This window comes from Pelophylax lessonae (assembly GCF_965119305.1).
Source record: "Pelophylax lessonae genome assembly, chromosome: 4".
Taxonomy (NCBI): Eukaryota; Metazoa; Chordata; class Amphibia; order Anura; family Ranidae; genus Pelophylax; species Pelophylax lessonae.
This window is the reverse complement of record NC_138771.1, coordinates 37090388-37115956: the sequence shown is the minus strand read 5'-3', so window position 1 is coordinate 37115956 and position 25569 is coordinate 37090388. Positions and strand designations below refer to the sequence as shown.

The 25569-nt window shown below is 46.1% G+C and overlaps 1 protein-coding gene across 1 annotated transcript in view; it reads left to right on the top strand.

The window, feature by feature from the left end:
- The first annotated feature begins 426 nt into the window (after window positions 1-426).
- MCTP2 (multiple C2 and transmembrane domain containing 2) overlaps window positions 427-25569 on the top strand; it is a 387219-nt gene continuing 362076 nt past the window's right edge. The window contains exon 1 of the mRNA XM_082254686.1: window positions 427-530. The gene's annotated coding sequence lies outside the window, so the exon portion shown is untranslated. The remainder of the gene's footprint in view (window positions 531-25569) is intronic.

Genomic DNA, 25569 nt, shown 5'->3' with positions numbered 1-25569 from the left:
TCAAACTGCAGCCAACTGCGTCCAACTGCGCTCAGTGTGAAAGGAGAAATGTTTATCCGGTACACGTGTTTTGTAGATGAGGGTTATACTGCTTTAATAGCAACAATGTATCCGATGTGAAGTGCTGATTGGGGAAACGTTCGGAGTTACATTGTATCTTACTGAGAAGCTTTGGAGCTCCACAGAGGGAAGAATATAAGATCGTATTTTGCTACATTGTATTATTTCCGATTCCATTGTACGATTTCCGATCCACTGTACGATTTCCGATCCATTGTACGATTTCCGATCCATGATCAGATGATCTCCCGACAAATCTGACACCTGGGAGATCAGAACTCTCACCCCTCCCTGGGCCGGTGCCGGGGATCGCAGCGATGACAGCTCGGCCTCCTCCCCTTTAGGGGTTGGTTATGGCAGAGAAGGAAGTCGGAGCACAGAGGAGGCGCAGAGCCCGCAGGAGGGACACGGAGAGGAGTGCGGGGAGCGCAGCGCAGGCCGGCGGAGATGAGCGCAGGAGAGCTGCACAGGTGAGGGGGGGCAGGGGGAGAGCTGCACAGGTGAGGGGGGCAGGGGGGAGAGCTGCACAGTTGAGGGGGGCAGAGGGGAGAGCTGCACAGGTGAGGGGGGCAGAGGGGAGAGCTGCACAGGTGAGGGGGGCAGAGGGGAGAGCTGCACAGGTGAGGGGGGCAGAGGGGAGAGCTGCACAGGTGAGGGGGGCAGGGGGGAGAGCTGCACAGGTGAGGGGGGCAGAGGGGAGAGCTGCACAGGTGAGGGGGGCAGGGGGGAGAGCTGCACAGGTGAGGGGGGCAGGGGGGAGAGCTGCACAGGTGAGGGGGGCAGAGGGGAGAGCTGCACAGGTGAGGGGGGCAGAGGGGAGAGCTGCACAGGTGAGGGGGGCAGAGGTTGATGAGCTGCACAGTTGAGGGGGGCAGAGGGGAGAGCTGCACAGGTGAGGGGGGCGAGCTGCACAGTTTAGGAGGACATGGGGAGAGCTGCACAGGTGAGGGGGCAGGGGGAGAGCTGTACAGTTGAGGGGGGCAAGGGGGGGAGCTGGACAGTTAAGGGGGCAGGGGGGAGAGCTGCACAGTTGAGGGGGGCAGAGGGGTGAGCTGCACAGATGAGGGGGGCAGGGGGTGAGCTGCACAGTTGAGGGGGGCAAAGGGGGGGAGCTGCACAGTTGAGGGGGGCAGGGGGTGAGCTGCACAGTTGAGGGGGGCAAAGGGGGGGAGCTGCACAGTTGAGGGGGGCAGGGGGAGAGCTGCACAGGTTAGGGGGGCAGGGGGGAGAGCTGCACAGGTTAGGAGGGCAAGGGGGAGAGCTGCACAGGTTAGGGGGTCAGGGGGAGAGCTGCACAGGTTAGGGGGGCAGGGGGGAGAGCTGCACAGGTAAGAGGGGACAGGTGAAGAGAGGGGGACATGGGGAGAACTGCACAGGTGAAGAGCAGAAAAGGGGGGACAAGGGAGGAGTGGTGGGGGCAGGTGATCTGGGGTCTGTTCTGTACAGTGCTGTGTATGTGTGCCGGGAAAGTTACCAAACTCTTTGTTTTTGTTATAAAACGCTACAGGATATATTCAGCTCATGATATTACTGTATATGTGGGTTTTATGTAATGAGATCTTCATGTGCGAGTCACAAGTGGGGTGTTATGGAACTTGGGGTGACCATGATCACTAGTGATCAGGTTGGTTGGATTTTATTTTTTATTTTTTTTTTAATTTTATATGCTGTTCACATTTCCTGTAGTGATAGTAAGTGGAGGTATAGACAGAAATGGTGATTTCCATGTAATGAATAGTAGATATCAAGGTTGGGTGTCACATTGTTTGTATTTGAGGATAGCCCCTTACTCTAGATTACTACCCCATAGACATTATTGCGGTGGTATCCAACATGCCCCTTAGGAGATGAGGTGATAGGCTTTAGTGAAGTGATACCCAACATGCCCCATAGGCACTAGTGAATCCAACATGCCCATAGAAGCATTAGTAAAGTGATACCCAACATGCCCGTATAGGCATTAGCAAAATGATGCCCTACATGCCCCTATAGGCATTAGCGAGGTGATACCCACCCTGCCCCTATAGGCATTAGCGAGGTGGTATCCAACATGCCCCTATAGGCATTAGCGAGGTGATACCCAACATGCCCCTATAGGCATTAGCAAAATGATGCCCTTATAGGCATTAGCGAGGGGATACCCAACATGCCCCTATAGGCATTAGCAAAATTATGCCCTACATGTCCTTATAGGCATTAGCGAGGGGATACCCAACATGCCCCTCTAGGCATTAGCAAAATTATGCCCTACATGCCCTTATAGTCATTAGCAAAATTATGCCCCACTTGCCCCTATAGGTATTAGCGAGGTGATACCCAACATGCCCCTATAGGCGTTAGCGAGGTGATACCCAACATGCCCCTATAGGCATTAGTGAGGTGATACCCAACATGCCCCTATAGGCATTAGTGAGGTGATACCCAACATGCCCCTATAGGCATTAGTGAGGTGATACCCAACATGCCCCTATAGGCATTAGCGAGGTGATACCCAACATGCCCCTATAGGCATTAGCGAGGTGATACCCCCACATGCCCCTATAGGCATTAGCGAGGGGATACCCAACATGCCCCTATAGGCATTAGCGAGGTGATACCCAACATGCCCCTATAGGCATTAGTGAGGTGATACCCAATATGCCCCTATAGGCATTAGCGAGGTGATACCCAATATGCCCCTATAGGCATTAGTGAGGTGATACCCAACATGCCCCTATAGGCATTAGTGAGGTGATACCCAACATGCCCCTATAGGCATTAGCGAGGTGATACCCAACATGCCCCTATAGGCATTAGCGAGGTGATACCCAACATGCCCCTATAGGCATTAGCGAGGGGATACCCAACATGCCCCTATAGGCATTAGCGAGGTGATACCCAACATGCCCCTATAGGCATTGGCGAGGTGATACCCAACATATGTTGAATATTTGGTGAAAAAAACCTGGTCAAGAGTCTAGCCAGTCAATCATATTGCACACTGCATGGGCAACTTTTAATCTAAGCAATCATATTTTTTATATATGTTTGTGTATGTAGAACTGCCTGAAGCTCACCACACACATATGCTGTGTGACTGTACAATCTCTTTTAGATCTACTAATAACACAATAATGTTGTGCAAGTGCCTACTTGATTGGCTAATTCTAGGTAGGAACACCTAAAGAAGACTGTACAGTATGATTACAACATGTATGGTGACCTTTGTACTGATGATACGGACCCCATCATTTCAGGATTTCCATCGTTCCTTCTTGGCCTACCTGTGATAGTAACCCACACACACTGATAACGTTTTCCACTCGCCCTCCAAGGGCAGTGCACACCCCGCACCCCCTGAACAAGGTGCGGAATCTGTGTGCAGCGAGGAGTGCTGAGAGTGATGGACAGAAGCATTTGTAACTTTCCCTAGGTGTGGGGTTGCTGCCCTCTGTTACAAGGGATGCTAAAGTACCACCTGCGTAGATCGAGCGCTAAAACGCACGCATGGTGGTGTACATTGGAGGCAGAGAGAGACATTGCATGCATTGTTACAATAGATTGCACAGTTGATATTTTTTGTTACTTTGTTAGTGTTGTATGGTGTGGTGGAGTGCATTGTGTTGCAAAACAAAACACAAATGTTATTATCAATGTTGCATTATGGTGTAAACAGGGCACATGCAAAACAATAATCTTCTATGCGTCCTTGCGTTGAGACTGCGATGATGTATGCAGATTTATGCAGCTCAACAGATATGGTGGGAATGAGCTCCAACTCTGGGTTCAATCATTTTATTATCAATTATTTCAGGTTCTTATATAGCGCTGTCAATTTACGCAGCGCTTTACATATACATTGCACATTCACATCAGTCCCTGCCCTCAAGGAGCTTACAATCTAAGGTCTCTAACTCACATTCATACATACATAGTAGGGCCAATTTTATACAGGATCCAATTAACCTACCAGCATGTCTTTGGAGTGTGGGAGAAAAATGGAGTACCCGGAGAAAACCCACGCAGGCACAGGGAGAACATGCAAACTCCAGCCAGGTAGTGTCATGGTTGGGATTCGAACCAGCGACCCTGTTGCTGCTAGGTGAAAGTGCTAACCACTACACCACTGTGCGGCCCAACAATGAAGGAGTTCTCTCTTTATCTCAGCTGTAATTTCATGCAGGATTTCTTAGGGTCACTTTATAGGGTACGCTGGGCATTTGGCCCCTGTGCGCCCTATCCTGGTGTTTTTGTGCACCCGAAAGTCGCAGGTGCAGCATCCAACCCTGCTGTCTGCAGCCTGTCAAGATCGAAATATGCTGCAGCTGGACGTTGCACCAAGTGGTGTTTGCATTCAGCCCTGGTTCACACCAGTGCGACTTGTCATGCGTGTTGACAGTTCAGTCACATGACATCTCACACCCTATTTGCGGCACTAGAACCATCAAATCTTTGGGAAAGGTTCCTGCACAATTTCTGCTTCCATTGAAATCTGTTTAAAAGTGGCCTGGTTGTGAAAAGGGAAAGGGGGGGAAAGGGGTAAATATTTAAGAGGTCAAGTGGTTAAATGAAATCGCACAGATGTCGGCATGCCGCCAATGAAATTGCACTGATAGTCAGCTTTGAAGTTGCGTGAAGTAGCACTGGTGTGAACCAAGGGCCTTGGGTTCCTGGACAATTTCTGTGAGGCTTCAATTGGAATCCGTTTAAAAGTGGCCTGGTTGTGAAAAGGGGGGGGGGTAAATCTTCCAGAGGTCAAGTGGTTAAATGAAATCGCACAGATGTCGGCATGCCGCCAATGAAATTGCACTGATAGTCTGCTTTGAAGTTGCGTGAAGTAGCACTGGTGTGAATCGGGCTTAGGGTTGCATGCCTTCAATGATGTATTCCCTGTGCACCGAGAGGGGGGTGAAGAGATGCAGGGCTCCTGATAGGGGGTATCACCAGTCCTCCTGTAAGGGGCCCTGGCATACAGGGGGGCCCCAACAGAACGGGGAATCGGTGTGGTTGGGCAGAGGGGCAATTGCAGAAGGAAGCCCTGTGCGACTCTCTGCAGCAGCTGAAAGCAAGTTTCTCCCCATCCTACCAGCTTTCAGCTGCTGCAGGGAGAGACGCAGACATAGGGCATCATTCCTGTAATTGCTTCTCCAACACTGATCCCCCCCCCCCCTCCCTGTTCTGCCTGCTTCTGATCTCTTCCCCCCCCCCCCCCCTCCTCTCCCCGTGTGACCCCTTTTCACTGTGATGCAGCGCTGCAGGCTTCCCTGTCCTGTAAAAAAAAATAAAAAATTTGATTTAATCATTAAACATTGTAATAAAATATTTTTTAAAAAATTGTAAAATAAAATAACTACCATTTTAAAAAAAGTAATAATTACTATTTAAAAAACAAAATTATACATTTTTCTTTTTTCATTCTCTGTTATGTTTGTGTCCGCTAATAATTGTTTTGGTGTATTTTTAGTAAACATATTGTCTTGATAAATTCAAGTCAGAGTCTTATCTGGAGTCTGGCCAGAAGTACAACTATTCTGGGAAAACGAATCCCTGGTTCACACCAGAGCGGCTTTTAAGTTTCGCTACTTCAGTGCGACTTCAAAACCGACTATCTGTGCGATTTCATGTGTGGCTTGCCGACATCTGTGCGATTTAATTTAACCACTTGACCTCCGGAAGATTTACAATCCCCCCCCCCCCCCCCTTCACGACCAGGCCACCTTTTACAACTAAGCACTGCGTTATTTTAACTGACAATTTCACGGTCATGCAATGCTGTATCCCAATAAAGTTTGTAATTAGTTTCCCCCTCAGATTAGGCTTTCTTATGGTAATATTTGATTTTTTTTTTTTATTTTTTTTTTTTTGGCACTATGAACAAAAAAAAGACCAACAATTTTGAAAATAAAAATACTCAACATTTTTTACTTTCTGCTATAAAACAAATCCAATTCAAATTTCTTCATAAATTTAGGCTAATATGTATTCTGCTACATGTTTTTGGTAAAACCAATCCCAATAAGCGCATATTGATTGGTTTACGCAAACTTTAGAGCATCTACAAACTACGGTATATATTTATGGAATTTAAAAAAAAAATTTTATACTAGTAATGGCGGCGATCGGCAACTTATAGCAGGACTGCGATATTGTGGCGGTCAATGTGACCCTTACTGACACTTTTGACACTGTGCGGGAACCAGTGACACTAATACAGTGCTATAAATATGTAATGTCACTGTACTAATGACACTGGCTGGGAAGGGGTTAAACATCTAGGCCAGCGATGGCGAACCTTGGCACCCCAGATGTATTGGATCTTCCTTTCCCATGATGCTCAACTACACTGCAGAGTGCGTGAGCATCATGGAAATGTAGTTCCAAAACATCTGGGATGCCAGGGTTTGCCATCACTGATCTAGGGTGATCAAAGGGCTAACTGTGTGCCTAACCAGTGTTTTATGTGTACTGTGTGTGCTGCTTTCACTAGGGGGAAGAGATTGATTTTAGTCCTTGCTTAGCAGGAACACAAAATCCATCCCAGCCCCCCGCCAAAACAGAGATCTGCCTTGTTTGCACAGGCAGATCTCTGTTCTGTGTGTTTTACCGACACTTGCCAGCAGACATCCAGTGCCCGGCACCGGCAGTTTGGCTTCTGCTGTGATTAATCACAGCAGAACGGGCCTGGCATGCCCCCTGAAGTGCAGAATTATATATATATATATATATATATATATATATATATATATATATATATATATATATATGTATATGTATGTATGTATATGTGTGTGTGTGTGTGTGATCCTGCACAGGAGGGCCAGCCTGTAGCAGTAAGTCCCGGGTTCACACGTATGTAATGCGGGCACCCTGCAAATCCACTGCGGGTTCCTGCATCGCACTCAACTCGCAGGCAGTTCACACTGCCAAATACGAATCGCTGGGGGTGTCAATACAAAGTTAACGACACCCCCAAATCAGTTTGTATATAGCCGTGCGAACTGTCAGTTCGGACATGAATCAGATCGCATAGGTGTGAACACCCATGCAATCTGATTCTGGTGCGGACCATAAAAAGGGTCCTGTGCGAGTTTCGTCCGAATGCGATGCAAATTCAGCCATTCAATCTGAATGGCTGAATTTGCATCGTACAGGCATTGCATGTGATTTGCAGAGCAGTGCGCTCCGAATCACATGTGATGTCTGTCATTGCAGATGCGTGAACCGTCTCTCAATCTGCTATTGGGCGGTACGAAACTGGTTACAAGTCTCACTGAAATTGCACAGAAATAGTGCAGGAACCGTCAACTTGAATCACAGTGATTTGGTCGGTTCCATTGCCGAACATAGCGTGCGGATTTCCATGTGACTTTGAACTGTCAAGTCACGCTGGTGTGAACCAGTGCTAAGTGCCGGTTCACATCAGTGCGATCACAGAGATCGCATGTAATTCGGAGCGCACTGCTCCTAAAATTACATGCAATCTCTGTGCGGTGCAAATTCAGCCATACAGTTTGTATGGCTGAATTCGCACTGCAATCGCACTGAAACACGCACAGGCCCCTTTTTTTGGTCCGCAGCAGAATCGGATCGCATGGTGGTTCACACTAGTGCGATCCGATTCTGTGCGAACTTGCAGATCGCACTGCGATATGCGACCTGACCTGGGGGTGTCGTTAACTTTTAATTGACACCCCCCCACGTATAGCATATGGCCGTATGAACGGCCAGGGGTGCGGATGCGATGCGGGAACACGCTGCATATTCGCAGCGTTCCCACATCGAACAAATGTGAACCGGGACGAAGACTCCTTCAGCAGTTAGAAACAATAAATTACAGTTTAGATTGAAACATAATAGCAACTCTAATTATAATGAAATGATTGTGCCAGAGCTGGGCTTTAACAAATTTGGGAAAGGAAGTGGCAGACCTGATCCATCCATCGTGATGTTGACTTTTCTCCCGGTATAATCACTGTTTAAAGTGTGACTGTTTCTGAATGATTTACACACAACCTACGCTGGCCTCTTTGCTGATTACATGGTGCTTTTTACACGCGCGTGCAATAAACTGTGACGTATGCATTTATTTGAATATACATGCCTGTGTGTGTGACAGATGGGAAAGACATGGTAATTGTGACACGGCTCAGGCTTCTCCCGCACGCTGCACTCAACTGATTTCTAAGGTGCCTGTCTTATGTGTCAGGAATGAGCTAGTGATCCTAATCTCCTCCCTCCCCCCTGGAAAACCCAAGGTATTAGGATAATATGATAACTGGAAATTCATGATCTACTGCCGCTGTCAGCCCAGCTGCTGCTTCTCATACTTCCAGTGTTCATCATCACAGGTCACACATAACCCAACCGCTCATGTGGACTCTTCTCTGCTTATACAAGTCTCCTGAAACAACCCTCACCTTGTAAAACAACAGTGTAAAATAGAAATGAAAGGCAAAACATTTGTATATACATAGAATAAATATTATACATTTTTTCCTTCTTTATTTATTTATTTATTTTTAAGTGAGTACATACCCTCTGTTCTCAGCTGCATAATGTTCTTGGAGAGCTGGGGGATGAGAAACAGCAGCATTGGCTATGTGTGTGTTTGGGGGGTGGTGTATTGTCAGGACCAGGGACACCAGGTGTATCTGGACTTTGCAAAGGCCTTTGACACCGTTCCCCACAAACGCTTACTGTACAAACTAAGGAAGGTAATGCATTTGGGTGCCAGAAACCAGAAAGCAAGCTACTCACTAGGGGGGGGGGGGGGGGGAACCTCTGGGTGAGTCTAGGATGGAAAAGGACTTGGGGGTACTGGTAGACAACAGGCTTGGCAGTGGCATGCAATGCCAAGCAGCTGCAAGCAAAGCCAACAAAATACTGGGATGTATAAAAAAGGGGATTCACTCCAGAAATAAAGAGATTATTCTCCCGCTCTACAAGACTCTGGTCCGGCCACATCTGGAGTATGCTGTCCAGTTCTGGGCACCGGTCCTCAGGAAGGATGTGCTGGAACTGGAAAGAGTCCAGAGAAGGGCAACAAAAATAATTAGGGGAATGGAGGACATCAGCTATGAGGAAAGACTACAAGCACTGAACCTATTCTCTCTGGAGAAGAGACGGTTGAGGGGGGATATGATATCAATGTATAAATACTGTACTGGCGACCCTAGCATAAGGAACAAACTATTCAGAGAAAGGGAATACAATAAGACACGTGGCCACTCACTAAAACTAGAGGAAAGGCGGTTTAACCTTAAGATACGTAAGGGGTTCTTTACTGTCAGAGCGGTAAGGATGTGGAATTCTCTTCCGCAAGCAGTGGTATCAGCAGGGAGCATCGATTGGTTTCCAAAAACTATTAGATGGGCACCTTGGAGACCACAACATACAGGGGTATACAATGTACGTTTAACAGCAAATACACACACATCATAGGTTGAACTGGATGGAAGGATGTCTTTTTTTTCAACCTCACTAAATATGTAACTACAGGGGTTGAAATTAGGGATCGACCGATTATCGGCAACACCGATATATCGAGGGCCGATATGCACTTTTCCCGATATATCGGAATCAGCCCCTGAGGTTACCGATATTTCAGGAAAGTGCTTGTACCGGAGTGATGCCTGCAGCTAGATCATCACCTTGGTACCGGCGTCCATAGCCGACAGTCGTCTGTCTTGTAATGACCACCGATGCGGCTGAGATCCCGCTCAGCTGTCTTTACAAGGAGCGTGAGGGGACGTTCCCACCGTCTTCTGCAACCAGCCTGCGCAGCCGCCGAAGACCCGATCAAAGCTGCATTCGACTCTGATCGGGTCTCCGTGTAAAAACCCGAAAGTGATGTCATGATATCACTTCCGGGTACTCTGCGCCAAATTAAAAAAAAAATGACAGCATTCAAAACAGCCAAACTTGGCATTTTCAATGCTTTTAACTGCAGAAGAGGGGTTTGGGGTCTTTTAGACCCCCAGATCCCTCCACAACAGTACCTGTGAAAAAAAAAAAAAAATCAGATGACCAAAATGTCGGTATCGACATTAAAAAAATATCATTGGTCGAATACTAGTTGCAATTGCAACCAGGCCCCATGCTCCAGGGGTCCTGTGCGGCTCCCTTGTACACCTGGATAGGAGGAGCGGTGGGGGCAGCATATAGAGTAATCTCTGTCCTCCTTTTTCCTCCTGTAGCTGCAGGAGGAAAATGGAGGAGATTGGTTGTGGGGGGCTTATCGGAATCTGGAAGCCCCCTTTAACAAGGGGGCCCCCAGATCCCGGGTCCCCCCCCCCCATGGGAATGGATATCGGGTACATCCTACCCCTACCCATTAACCAAAAAAGTGTAAAAGACAAGTCCTTTAATAATCTTTAGTTATATCATCTACAAATTGTGCTGTGTGTGTGTATGTATGTATGTATATATTCTATATTTTTTTTTTTTTTGTTACAACTTATGGCGTTGATCTGAGATTTTTAGTGGGACTGTGATAGTGAGTTTGTGTCAGATTTCCTGTTGCCCTATCTGCCACTGACATCACCAGTGACACTAATACTATACACTGTCACTGTACTAATGACACTGGCTGGGCAGGGGTTAACGGGCAATTAAGGGGTTAAATGTGTGCCTAACGATGTGTAATGTGTGCTGCTTTTTACTACATATCTTTGTTTCTTATCCTGAGATATAATTTTCTTTGTACAGAGCCCTGTGTTGATTTGTCAACACAGGGCTCTGGGCTGTGATTGGACACAGCCGATCAGCAGGTCCCGGCCATGAATCATTGGCCTGGACCTGCTGACAAACTCCCACTTTGTGCAATTGTAGTGGGTGTCTCTTCCTCGCTCTATCCAAGATTCAAAAACAACTCAGTCTTGCTGGAAAGGAAACCTTTTTTATATTACTGTGTTGCTGATTAGTTTCTCAAGCATTATGCTGCAGAGCTGTCCCGTATATTCTGCGATCGTTATTTAGTGAGTCATTGGCCTAAAACAAATATTTGCGTATCGGGTATCCTGACACTTCAGTGGCCGCATACCTGATCCAGGTCAGTGATTCACTAAGTTAAAGTGATTGTAAAGTCTTTGTTTTTTAATAGAAAAGAAACCCAAAGATGTTCTACTTACCTCCTCTGTGCAGCTGGGTTTGCACAGTGCAGTCCCGATCCTCCTCTTCTCGGGTTCCTGGCTGGAGCTCCTGGCCCCTCCCTCCTGTTGAGTGCCCCCACAGCAGGCAGCTTGCTATAGGGGCACCCGAGCCAAGCTGCAGCTCTGTGTATCCATTCAGAAGCGGAGCTGCCATTTGCCCCTGCCCCCTCTCTCTCCTGATTGCTCAACTGAGTTTAATTGAGCCACTGGCTTTCGCTGCTGTGTCTCAGCCAATCAGGAGAGAGAGTCCCAGATGGCAGAAGCACTCATGGGACATCGCTGGATCGAGATTGGGCTCAGGTAAGTATTAGGGGGGCTGCTGCACGCAGAAGGATTTTTATGTTCATGCATAGAATATATTAAGATAAAAAAAAAAAAAAACTTCTGATTTACAACCACTTTAATTGTACAGGTTTAAAGCAAGACTGTTGGGCTCAGTTAACCCTGCTGCGACCTGAAAGTCACAGCTTGCTGGGGACTTGAGTACTACTTTGATGCAACTTTAGAAGCAACTTTTGGGAATGCCTTGGTATTCTTCATGTAATATCGGATCTAAATTTTTATCTTAATGCATAAAAACCTTCTGCCTTTTAAAATCACTTTCACTGGATTCAAGGTTCGGTGCTTGGAGGTGGGTAGGGGTGGAGCCAAGGGTTAGTGCTCAGAGGTGGGTAGGGGGCGGAGACACAAAGTAACTTTGAAAAAAAAGCCCCGAAAAAGCCAGTAGGAAAACTGTCATCTGATCCAATAAGATGCATCCACTGTTAGGGTATTCTGACAGCTGTGGGTACTGGCTGTCAGATTACAATAGTCAGCATTGAGGAGAGGGGGGGGGGGGGGGGGTCAGGTCAGTAGATTTTTCTCATTTATCCCTATGAACTAAATAGGCGAAATCTATTAAATCCCCCATCAATGCTAGAAATCTTAGTATATTGCCAACTTTATTAGGAAGCTGTTAGGGAAAAACATGCAAGATGCAAGTTCCAGAGCTCCTTATGTTCCCGTCACTGGCCTGGAATAAATATATGCAGTTTAGGTGTCCTGGCACTCCAGTGGCTGCATAGTTATTCTGGGTCTCCGTTATCCCCCTGCTCTGCGAGTCTCTCTCCTCTCCCCCTTCCCTCCTTGCCTGTCAGAGTGAGAGCGGCTCTCCTCTCTGCCCCTCCCGCCGCTATTCATCTGCAATATGCAGCAAATATACTTTTATCCCTTCTGGAGTATGCTGCCATTAACAATAGTGTATGTGTGTTGTGTTTTTTTCTTTTTATAAATAAGGCTAAATACCTTTTCCCACAACACTGCCGGCCGGCTGACGTCACAGGGGAATCTCGGCCCCTCCCACTTCTCTCCATGAATCGGGGAAGAGGAGTGCAGCTGCAGTGTGAAAAAAAGTATTTAGCCTTTTCATTTAAAAAAAACACATACATTATATTTCATGGTGACTTTACAAACACTTTAAGAATAATGTGCAGATCCGGTGTTTGGACACTTAGTTTATAAAATTTATAAAAAATCTGCAGGGCTATCTTTCCTGCAAAACGGTACATTTTTGTTTTGTGCGAATTTGAAAAATTGAATGTTACTGGGCTATTTTCTCTCCTAGGTGAATGTTCTTCATTCATAAGAGTAGCCTGAATCAGGAAAATGCCTCATTATGGCCCCTAGATGGAGCTGACAATAAGTATTTCCATTGTCAGCTCAGTCTAGTGGTTATGATGCAGTATTCTCCTGATTCACACTCTTATGAATGAAGAACATCCAACCTGGAGAGAAAATAATTAAAAACCAATCCCTACCTGATGTATAGCGATACTGTATGACCAGGTTTTTACGTGGGAAATATTAATAGAAAAACAATGGCTATAGCCATGCACCAAACCCACTATGACCTAAAACTCCTAATGTAGAAAATGAAAGGAAGTCCTAAAGGTGCCAGGTGTACACCCTTAGAGGGCATTGCGGAATTAGTGCAAAAATACAAGATGATGGGACTGTTGTACATCTGGGTGGGTTTGGTGCGTAGGGAATTGCGTACCCCTGTCGTTGTTTTTCTATTATGGGAGAGAAAATAGCCTGGTGACATTTGATTTTGGCAACATTCGCAGAGTGTTGAATGTACATGCAGTTTCACAGGAGTAATAGCTTTGCAGATATTTTATGAATACATCCCTTTATTTTCATATACTTCCAGGTTAAAGACTTGAGTAGTGAAGCAAGAATAAGGATGAAAATTTGAAACCTTGCATTACAAGAAAAATTCAGCAAGTGTGGTTTTCATATCTTTATCCACACACAATTCCCTTTTTAAAGAAGATTTTTTATTTTTTTTTTTACTGTTCCCCTATGGGACAAAGGACATGTAGTACTTTTGTCCCATGTCCTAGGTGCTTCCTAACACTAGCTATGAGGTCCAAACTGCACCCTCTTCCCTTCTGACTTGGCTGATCCGACAACAGCTAGGAAGGAGATGGATGCTTCATTAGGACAGCTTGTCTCGGCTCAGAGCACCTTCCTGAGACAATCATTGGAAAGAGCAATGCAGAGGGGAGGGGGGACTTATCAGTCATTCTCTGCATTCCTCTTGCCACTGCTTGTCTTGAAAGTGCTCTGAGTCTCCTTTCCTTCTTCTGCATTGTCCAATCCGACAACAGTTAGTAAGGAGATTTTTGTCTACACGGTTGACCGTGCATTTTTGCGGTCTAAATTTTTTGTTTACATGCTTTAAATTTTTTTTTTTTAGGTCTGACGATTACCTAAAACCCCCAAAATATTGTATATTTTTTTTTAAAGCAGACCCCCTTGGTAGTTCAAATGTTTTTATGTTACACAATAGTGGGCAAAATGTCAGTAAAAATTACATTGAAGTTTAATTTCTGGTCACATAAATGCAATTTATTACCTCATTTTTTGATAAAATCTAAAAAAGAGGTTGTGCCGAGTAAATAGATACCCAACATGTCAAAGCGCAAAATTGCGTGCGTCCGCAGCGCTTTAAAAGCCTGTACAGGTCATCCGTTTAGAATTTTACAGGAGCACTGGTGCTCACAGCCACTTGTATCACTTTCACGTGAAAGCCAACAGTCAGCTTTACTAAAGTACACACACTCCTGGCCGGTATAGCTGCGTGGAGGGTGTAAAAAACACATGTCTGCAGCACTGTTAAAGATCCGAATCTCCAGCAAGTGGCTGGGGATTCAGATGTTACCACCCCCCTCCCCTTCTGGCGTTCTAAACGCCTTATGCTGGCACCAGTCCTGAATGGACACCTCATAAGGGTAGCTTGTGTTGGTACAGAGCACTTTCCCGAGACAGGCAGCGGCAAGAGTCCTCCCCTCCCTCTGCGTTCCTCTGGCCATTGCTTGTCTTAGGGAAATACTCAAAGCCAACATAAGCTGCTGTTATGAAGCATCCATCTCCTTCCTAGCTGTTGTTTGATCAGCTGCTGCAGGAGGGGAGGGGGGTGCGGTTCAGATCTAATATAGTGAGGGGAAAAAGTATTTGGACCCCTGTTGATTTTGTATGTTTGCCCGCTGACAAAGAAATGATCAGTCTATAATTTTAATGGTAGGTTTATTTTAACAGTGAGATACAGAAGAACAACAACAAAAATTCCAGAAAACACATTTCCAAAAAGTTACAAATTGATTTGCAATTTAATGAATGAAAATATTTGACCCCTTCCCAAAACATGACTTGGTGGAAAAACTCTTGTTGGCAATCAGAGGTCAGACGTTTCTTGTAGTTGGCCACCAGGTTTGCACACATCTCAGGAAGGATTTTGTCCCGCTCCTCTTTGAAGATCTTCTCCAAGTCATTAAGGTTTTGAGTCTGACGTTTGGTAACTCAAACCTTCAGCTCCTTCCACATATTTTTTATGGGATTGAGACCAGGAGACTGGCTAGGCCACTTCAGGGCCTTTGTTGCCTTGGCTGTGTGTTTTGGGTCATTGTCATGCTGAAATACCCTTTCACGACCCATTTTCAATGCCCTGGCTGAGGGAAGGAGGTTCTCACCCAAGATGGCCCTGTCAATCGTCCCTTTGATGCAGTGAAGTTGTCCTGTCCCCTTAGCAGAAAAACACCCCCGAAGCATAATGTTCCCACCTTCATGTTTGACGTGGGGATAGAGTTTTCGGGGTCATGGGTAACATTCTTTCTCCTCCAAACACGGCAAGTTGCGTTGATGCCAAAGAGCTTGATTTTGGTCTCATCTGACCACAGCACTTTCATCCAGTTCTCCTCTGATTCATTCAGATGTTCATTCGCAAACTCCAGATGGGCCTGTAAATGGGCTTTCTTAAGCAGGGGGACCTTGCGGGCACTGCAGGATTTCAGTCCTTTACGGCGTAGTGTTAGCAATTGTTTTCTTGGTGACTATGGTCCCAGCTGCCTTGGGATCATTGACAAGATTATCCTGTGTAGTTCTGGGCTGATTCCTAACCGTTCTCATGATTATTGAAACTCCATGAGGTGAGATCTTGCATGGAGCCCCAGACCGAGGGAGGTTGACCGTTATTTTGTGTTTCTTCCATTTGCGAATAATCGCACCAACTGTTGTCACCCTCTCACCAAGCTGCTTGGTGATGGTCTTGTAGCCCATTCCAGCCTTGTGTAGGTCTACAATCTTGTCCCTGACATCCTTGAACAGCTGTTTGGTCTTGGCCATAGTGGAGAGATTGGAATCTGATTGATTGCTTCTGTGGACAGGTGTCTTTTTATACAGGTAACAAGCTAAGATTAGGAGCACTCCCTTTAGGGCTCTTTCACACACTCCGTCCGCTGGACAGAGTCCGTTTTTCTCAGCGGGGGATCGAGCCACCGATCCCCCACTGAGCAGCAGGATGACAGCTGTGTCTCTGCGCTGTGTGCGGAGACACAGCTGACAGTTCCCTATGCATCTCTATGGGGGAAATCGGATGTCAACGGACCGTCAGTCCGTTCTCACCCGATCCCATCCGATCCGCTGGACGGATGGAAAATAGGGTTTCCATCCGTCCAGATTTGACAGATCAGATCGGGTCGGATGTCAGCGGACATGTCTCTGCTGACATCCGATGCCGCATGGGAATGCATGGGGGGACCGTTCAGATCCGCCAAAAAAAACGAACAGGCAGATCTGAACGGTCCGCCTGTGTGAAAGGGGCCTAAAGAGAGTGCTCCTAATCTCAGCTCGTTGCCTGTATAGAAGACACCTGGGAGCCAAAAATCTTGCTGATTGATGGGGGATTAAATATTTTTTTCACTCCGAATGCAAATCCATTTTATAACTTTTTTTGAAATGCGTATTTATGGGTATTTTATGTTCTTCGGTCTCTCACTGTTAAAATAAACTTACCATTAAAATTCTAGACTGATCATTTTTGTCAGATTGTATGGCTGACTTTGCATTGCATTCGGACCAAAGTCGCACAGGACCTTTGTTTTGGTCCGCACTAGAATCGGATCACATGGGTGTTCACACCTATGCGATCCGATTCATGTTCTGAATTGTTGCGCTGCAATATGCAAACTGATCTGGGGGTGTTGTTAACTTTGTATTGTCACCCCCAGTAATTCGCATATGGAAGTGTGAACTGCCCGCGTGTCGAGAGCGATGCGGGAACCCGCAGTGGATTCGCAGGGTTCCCGCATCCCATATGTGTGAAAACTTTCCAAGTCAGCACAAAACTAAAACAAATCGAGAAAACCCCCCCACATATTTATTACATTTAAAATGAGTGGATGTTGTATGTTGGTGAAATGCGTCATTTATTGACCACATGGTATTGGATTGGAGGAAAATGACTTTTCAAAGCATACATTGAATTTATGATGGAACACGAAGGTGTTATCCCTTGGTAATGTCATGTGGCAGATATTGTACAACGCTGATATACCTAGGAAAGTTACAGAGTGGCATGACTTGAAATAACGCACTCCCCTGTGAAAACCTTCACTCAGACAGTTTAGAGACGGCCAGCAAACTTCCTGTCTTCTCTGCCCGACTTCACAGGAAACCCGCGGTGAGGTAAGACCCTACAGAGCTGTTGAAGGACCTGTTTGGTGTGCCGAGTACAAATTTCTTTGCAGATTTGTACTTATAGAACGACACTGAGTGCCACCTATGCAATGTCAGACTTTGCGTGTGGTTTGCACCGCACTGCTCTGCAAATCACCTGCGATGTCTGTACATTCCAAATTCAGCCATACAGATTGTATGGCTGAATTTGCATCGCATTCGGACCAAAGTTGCACAGGACCCTTTTTTTTTTTTTTTTTTGGTCCGCACCAGAATCAATTCGCATGGGTGTTCACACCGATGTGATCAGATTTCTGTCCGGACCGACAGTTCATACTGCGATATGTGAACTGATTTGGGAATTTGTTAACTTTGTATTGACACCCCCAGCGATTCGCATATGGCAGTATGAACTGACTGCGAGTCGAGTGCGATGCGGGAACCCACAGTGGATTCGCAAGGTTCCCACATCGGATATGTGTGAACTGGCACTGATTATTGGACATAAATTGCAGTGTTCATTTAGTAAAAGTATCGTTTATATTATATTATCCCTCAGAAAGGGAATTCTGCTTTAGAAGAGAAGTGATTTTTTTTTTTTTTTTTTTAATTTTATTTTTCAATTCAAATGACCTAGGTGGATGCTGCATCTGTCCCCTGCAGGCTCTTAGGCTGAGTACCGAGCGATCAAACCCTGCCAAAATCTCCGTTCTCAGAGCCCCCTGAGCAGAGAGCTGGTAAATGTCAGTCACAACTGTCTGTGCCCCCCCGCCGGAGTGCTGGGCTGCCAGGGGACATAAGCGGCTGAACCAGTTGCCAGTCCAGGCATGAGGGTGGATCCTGACCATGTGGCTTACATCTCTGTGACGTCAGCCGACAGCGTGCTTCAGCCCGCTGTCTGCTGAAAATGGGTCACAGTGTAGTGCAGAACGAACTGTCATCCACAGGAGAAATATGGCCAAATGAACTTTCGCTGTACTTCTCCTTTTAAAATGGCTCTAAAGACTGGTGTGTGTATGTGTGTGTGTGTATATGTATATATCTCCATCCAGTGAGGTGACTGGCCTCAGGTGATACACATAGATGAAACACATCCTCCTACACAAGTTGTGCCTGTTTACCTGCAAGGTCCAGAATTTATACTGCATTTCTGAGCTTTCAGAAAGCAGGGGGCATTGACGTGATGTTGCACTCAGGGCTGGTGCAAGGATTTTTTGACAACCTAGGCGAAACCTTGTTTTGCTGACCCCCTTTGCCCTACCCATGTATACGGTGGAGGTGGCAGGGGTGGAGATTTTTGCAGCGCCTCTTCACCTATTTCAGCCTTGGTCTGCAGGCCCACACCCTACGCCCCTGGACCTGTCCTGAAAACAAATAGTGGCGGCACTAGCTTGCTTCCTCAAGCTAGCCGTGGTCAGCAGGTATACGGACAGGCGGTCTCACCTATGTGCCTTTCCTCCAATCGGCTCTCACACACTGTAACTGCAGTCTCTCCACCCACTTCTCTGTTCTCTTGACAGATGAGGAAGGATTTTTAACAAAATCTACCTTTTTTTTTTTTGAAGGTGTAGGCAAGACACTGCAGATAAACAAGTAAAACTTATGTAGGAGAATTTATTTCATCTGTGTATCATCTGATGCTGTTCACGTCACTGGGTATATGAGCAGGTTTATATCCTCTTTAATGCATTCTTTGCATTAGGGTAAAATAACTTAAATTGTCAGCTCCCCATAGCCTGCCCAAATACCTGAGCCCAATCTCCATCCAGTGCTGTGCCTAAGAGCAGCAGCCCTGCTCTCTCTCTCTCCCTCACTGGACTCAGTGAGAGCAGTGGGATCCATTGGCTCCTGCTGCTGATAATCAAATCTAGTGACGAGTGAGCAGGGGGTGGGCCAAGTCACACTGTATGTGTCTATAGACACACACAGCCAGGCTTGGGATCGAGGCCGCAGGTGTGCCACCATAGGAAGCAGCTTCCTAAGGTGGAACATGGAGACTAGGAGGAGGCATAGGTGTGCGCAGCCTATTGCATTAGGGTGTGCACCCCAAAGTTTAAATGCACATGCATGTGTGTGCCTACATGTATATGGCCCGGTACATTACTCTTCCTGCTGGCACAGTGAAATAGAAGTGCGTGGCACTTTTATTATGGCAGAGCAGGTCAGAGGGAAATCTTTCCCATTTACTAACTGGCAAACAGAGTGATAATGCTAATGTGCCCTAGGTGATTGGTGCACACCCTGTGCGCACGCCTATGTGCGGAGGAGAGTCGGGGGGCGGGGGTGGGCGTGAGAAGAGGAGGGTCAGGGCTGGTCTTTGCAAAGCCACTGACATGATTGTTGTTTAAAAAAACAAAGAAAAAAGTTATCACTTTAATGACCCCCGCCGCACGCCTGCTAAGGACAGCGCATTTCTGTTCATGTCCGTAAAGCGTGCGGTTTTGCACACGTTCCCAATATGCGCAAGGTGTGAACCTAGTGTAATTTGCAGTACATGGGAGGTCTGATGGGAGGATAAGACAAAAGTTATACTCATCCCTTCCAATGAATATATTCTTACAGCAATACATCCAGAATAAATGTAGAATCTTTGTGCACTGCTTGCTGACGTAAGATATACAATAATAAAATAAGTCCTGATTGTCTTTGTATAATCAGAATTAGTCGATATTTATGGAAAACTTTCATTGCGACTTTCCTGATAGCAGCCTTGCTATTATTTTTTGTCTTCGCTTTCTGAAAATGCCAGACCCATCCACCTCCTGTAGGCTTTGCAACTATTATATTTTATGCAGTTAATCATTTTTGTTGAATAAAAATATTTCTATTAATAAACCATGTCATTCTACCTTTTTTATAAGCTGACATTTCATCTATGTAACCTAGATATTCGTCCCACTCCATGCAAGTTAAAAAGGCAAATGCTTTAACCTTGGCCTTCATGTGCTGTTAGAATGGAATATTTATAGGGTAACATTTGTTTCGTGGGGGGGGAATAGCAAATAAAAAATATAGCGTATACAATTCATATTGTAATTGAATGTTTTTATTTAAAAAAATGACCTTTCCTTTTCAATCTGCAGCCGCTGTAATTTTCTGAAAATGCAATACAATATGGCCGCCTGTAGCTGATGTATACTGACCACACCCCCAGAAACATCATTTCCTGCTTGTGTGATTGGCTCACCAATTTTCCCAGAAGTCTGCACTAAGATGCAAGTCAGATTTATGGCATCCCCTGCAACAATAATGTCATTTTCTCCTCTCGCCTTCCAGGACGGCAACACTGGAGAGATGAGAGGCTCCATCCTACAGGAAACCCAATCAGTTCACAGCTGCTTAAAAGTCTGAACCCTTCCCCTTGTCCCTCAGTATTAATTGTGTTTCTCTCAAAGCAAAACTTTTTTTTTTTTTTTTTTTTTTTCTCTGACCAGAAGACTTGGAGCAGGGATCTCCAAACTACGGCCCTCCAGCTTTTGCAGAAATACAAGTCCCATGAGGCATTATAAAACTCTGGGAATTGTAGTTCCTGAAAAACTGGAGGGCCATAGTTTGGAGACCCCTGACCTAAAGAGTTGGATGGTACCCCTGAGAGGCAGGTTTAGGAACGCCGGTGAGGGCCGCACTAACTTGCACGCCTTGAGCTTCTCACAGGTCACCTCATGATGTTGTACAGGCGGTTCAGGCACAGTGTAATGGTGGTCCCCCGCCTCTATACTCTGCTCAGCAGCTCGGGTCTCCTCCTGTCCTCCCCTGCGTACAGAAAGCTCCATGCTGTGAAGGGCCGGACAGATAATGTAAGCAGCGAAGAGGGGAGCTCTTGGTGTGCTCCAAGTCTCTCTTTAAAACCAGAGTTTCTGGCCATAGCACAGGAGGCAGAGCACAGCAAAACCCAGAATAAAGGTAAGCACTGGAGGAGGCACCAGACCCGTGTGGCTACGGGAAGAGGGCATAGGACTTTAGCGATACTGAAGCTAGAGGGTTGCAAGGAGCCAAAGTCTGCCTGGAACCACCACATGAGGAAGGAAGGGCGGCTGCGTGCAAGAGCAAATCAGGGCCAGGTAAGAGCCTTTTCTGAGGGGAGTTCAGAAAAGGGCAGAATGGTCTAAGAGGGAGAGCAGAAGAAGAGAAATGCTGTCTGTTAAACACGCCCCCCCCAGCCTAACTTTGCTCCTCCCCAGTTGGGACAGCAACTTGAAAGGAGGTGATTTTGGCAGTCATCCTCCTCATGTGACCTTGAGGGTAGAAAAACAAGCCCTGTGGCTGTGGTCAAGGGGAGAGACCACAGTGGTGAGTACTTCCCTTTGCCTTGGGAAATAGCAGCAGGATCCCTAATGGCAGCCAGGTGGTTTCTGGGCTTTTAGATGGTACTCCCTCAATACGGGGTGCTACTATCCTTTCCCTTAGGCTTTGGAACACATAACCCAGAAGCTTACGCTAAACCAATGTCCCTACAGCTTCCTTTTACCTCAGCGTGTCATATTGCAAAAAGTGGCCTGATCATGAAGGGGGGCGCAACCTTCCAGTGGTCAAGTGATTAATGCTGCTTTAAAGTCCCGGCCTTTTATTGAAAGAGAGGCCCTACTGGGAATATTATTATTTTATGCCAGGAAAGCGATTTGTTCTCAAATAAAAATCTCTTCTGCCCCCCTCTCTAAACTTTTGGAATCTATTGGGCAATATGGCTATTCCATTGTACAAGGCCAACTATTTTTTCCAAGGATTGTCCCACAAAATTTCATAAAGTGTGGGATATCCAGGTAGAGTCTCCATCCACTAATATGGACCCCGACACCTCTGATTTGATTTGTTTGTACAGATGTGTATGTTTGGTGGTGATCTCTGTGGTTCTAAATGTGTAGCCATTATTTTAGAATGTGGAGTACGCGCTGCAGAGTGTTTCTTCATTCTTGATCGTTCAAAACTATGTCATTGGGTCTTATGACTCGAGTATTATCATTGAGATTTTCTTCAATAGTGGTTGAGTTTACCGGCTGTTTAGAGTTAAGTAACTGTAGTAGAGCAACTGTTTGTTGGTTTAAGCCTGAGAATGGCCAAAAGGCTCTGTTATATATTTCATAAGTTGCAAATTAATATAATTAAAAAAAAAAAAAAAAAAGAAAGATTGGGGAGGCTATGGAGAAATATAATAGAAAGCTAGAGTAGAAACTTAAAGCGGAGTTCCACCCTGGAATTTTTTTTTTTTTTTAAAAATACCCCCGGGACAGTCAGGGCTAGTGCATTCCACAATGGCTAGCCCCTGATCTGTCCCGGGTTGCACTTACCTGTTAGGACAAATACTTACCTTGAAAACGTCTTGTCCAGTGCTGCCATCTCAGATGTGGGCAGCTTGAAGCCAGCACGATCCTCTTCGGGGTCCTCTTCCGCCTTCTTCGGTCCCACGATGCCCTGCGCCGGCCCCGACGTCACTTCTGGGTCGCACGCGTTATCCCTCCACAGCTTCTGGGCATGCCCAGAAGCTGTTTAGAAGGGGATGACGCGCCCCCCTGGAACTGACGTCGGGGCCGGTGCAGGCGCAACGATTCCTGGGAGCGATGACGTTCAGCTCCCAGGAATCATTGCAGAGCCAGGAAGTGACGACGGGCCGCGGCCGAGGAAGAAGGAAGTAAGGTAAGTATATTTTCTTCGCTACGAGGTAAGTAAAAAAAAAAAAAAATGCGATTTATCCATTTCTTTTTCAGGTGACCCGGAGCGAGAAGATGGAGGTAAGTATAAAATGAGGGTGGAACTCCACTTTAAAGGGGTAGTAAAGTCAGAAGGTTTTTTTTATCTTAATGCATTCTTTGCAATAAAATAGCCTTCTGGGTGTAGCAGCTCCCCTAATACTTACCCCATCTCTCTCCAGCGATGTCCACGAGTCCCTCGGCCGTCCGGGACTCTCCCTCCTGATTGGCTGGGACACAGCCACAGCACCATCGACTCCTGTGGCTGTCAATCAAAGTCAGTTAGCCAATCAGGGGATTGAGGGGCGGGGCCGAACGGCAGCTCCGTGTCTGAATGGAGATACAGAGTTGCATCTTGGCTCGGGTGCCCCCACAGCAAGCTGCTTGCTGTGGGGGCACTCGATAAGAGGGAGTAGGAGAAGGAACGAGGGACCCGATAAGGAGGAACCGGGCTGCCCGGTGCAAAACTAACTGCACAAAAGAGGTAAGTATAACATGTTGTTGTTTTAAAAAAAAAAGAGACTTTATAATCACTTTAAGCAGAGCAATGTGAGAGAAGCCTGGAGTGGCATGAGAGCCATTATAGGTTTTAAACCGGTTGGTGGAGTGACTGGGGGAGGCGTGGAGAGGGCAAGTTAACTGAACCCGTTTAACAGGTTTGATTTGGTGGCCCTAGCCTCGGCTCCCTTAGATTTAACACAGAGCTGTAAATAAGCAATGTGGAGTCAAGGACCCCCCATTCCTCATACTGGATGTTCTCCATCATTACACGTGGATTCTGCTTCTATCAAATACCATTTTCCAGCAGGCGATTAGACAGTTAAGGGAACTTTAAAAGGCATGTCAAGTGGCTGACCTTGGTGGCGTCAGCCACAGGGTGATTAGGGCGTGTGCACATCAGCTGGGGGCGTCCTTCAACCTGTTCTTAACTTTAGCCTGAGTCTCCGAAAGGTCCCTGTGTTGTGAAAGACGTCTTGCCTTGTTGCTGTCCAGAAGATACTGAGTCCTGGGTGCTGTAAGGATTACAGACCGGTGGCTCTGATTTCCCACATTAAGACCTTGGAGAGGCTCGTTTTACATCATGGCTGGTAAATATTTAGACCCTCTGCAGTTTGCTGACCAGCTTAGATTGGGAGTTGAGGATGCTATCATCTTCCAGCTAAATCGTATGTATGCACACCTGGATAAGCCGGTAAGCACGGCGAGGGTCATGTTTTTTTATTCCTCCAGTGCTTTTGATACCATCAGGCGGACTCTTCTGGGTGAGAAGGAAATGGCAATACAGGTTGATGTCTAACGTCCTTCGTGGATTGCTGACTACCTGACTGTAAAGAATGTGTGTTGGACAGTGTGGTCAGCAATATTGGGGCTCTACAGGGGACCGTTCTCTCTCTCCCTTTCTTTTCACTGTCTATACCACTGACTTTAGATACCAGATAGAGTAGGGTTTCTCCACCAGTGTTCCTCCAGAGGTTGTTAGGCGTTCCTTGAGTATTTTCTGCTTCACAGATAAGTTCCCACTGACACCGTTGATCTTTTTAGCTATCTGTAAGCTGCTAATTATTCCCAATGACCACAAGTGTAAGGAGTGTTCTTTCCAACATCTGGATTATTCTGTCCAGTTCATGTCGCCAGTCCTCAGGAGGGATGTGTTGGAGCTGGAGAAAGTCCAGAGAAGGGCAACTAAACTAATTAGGGGATTGGAGGACCTTAATTATGAAGAGCGTCTGCAATCGCTTGATTTATTCTCCCTGGAGAAGAGACGCCTGAGGGGGGACATGATAGCAATTTATAAATATCTCAATGGGGATGTCAGCTTAGAAAAAAAGCTGTTCAGTCGAAGGGATTGCATGAGGACTCGAGGACATACAATGCGATTAGAGGAGAAGCGTTTTAACCTCAGGCAACGTGGGGGATTCTTTCCGGTTAGGGCTACAAGATTGTGGAATTCTCTACCACAAGAGGTGGTTTCTGCGGGAAGTATGGTGGCTTTCAAAAGACTCTTAGACGTACATCTCAAGGATCAGAACATTCAGGGCTATGTGAGCTGATTACAGCCACACACACCTACACAGGTTGAACTGGATGGACTATTGTCTTTATTCAACCTCACCTACTATGTAACTATGTAACTATGTAATGACCATCACACTAATGTATTATGAGTTGTAGATCTATTCATTTATAGTAGAGGTTTCCTGAGACGGGAATGTTATTTTAAAGGGTTCCTCTGTGTTGCCATCTTCAGAAGTTCTCTGATTACTCTGCAGTAGTGGGATGTATTAGGGATGGGGACTGAGTATAGAGTTGTGGTGGAAAACTGTCACATGGGGGAGATTTACTAAAACTGGTGTACACAGAATCTGGTGTAAATGTCCATAGTAACCAATCGGCTTCCAGATTTTATTGTCAAAGCCTAATTAAATAAGCTGAAGTTGATTGGTTTCTAAATTTGTTAGGTTATTGGTGAGGATAATTATTTGTATCTAAAAGAGTCAAAGGAGTTGGTTGTGGATTTGAGAACGAAGAAGGTACTGGTGACCCCTATCTCTATCCACTGAGTGGGTGTGGATGTGGTAGAGAATTACAAGTATCTGGGGGTGCACACAGATAATAAACTGGAATGGAGCAAGAACCTTGAAGTGCCCTATAGGAAGTGCCAGATTTGCATGTCTTAACATCTGCCTAGAAGAAGATGC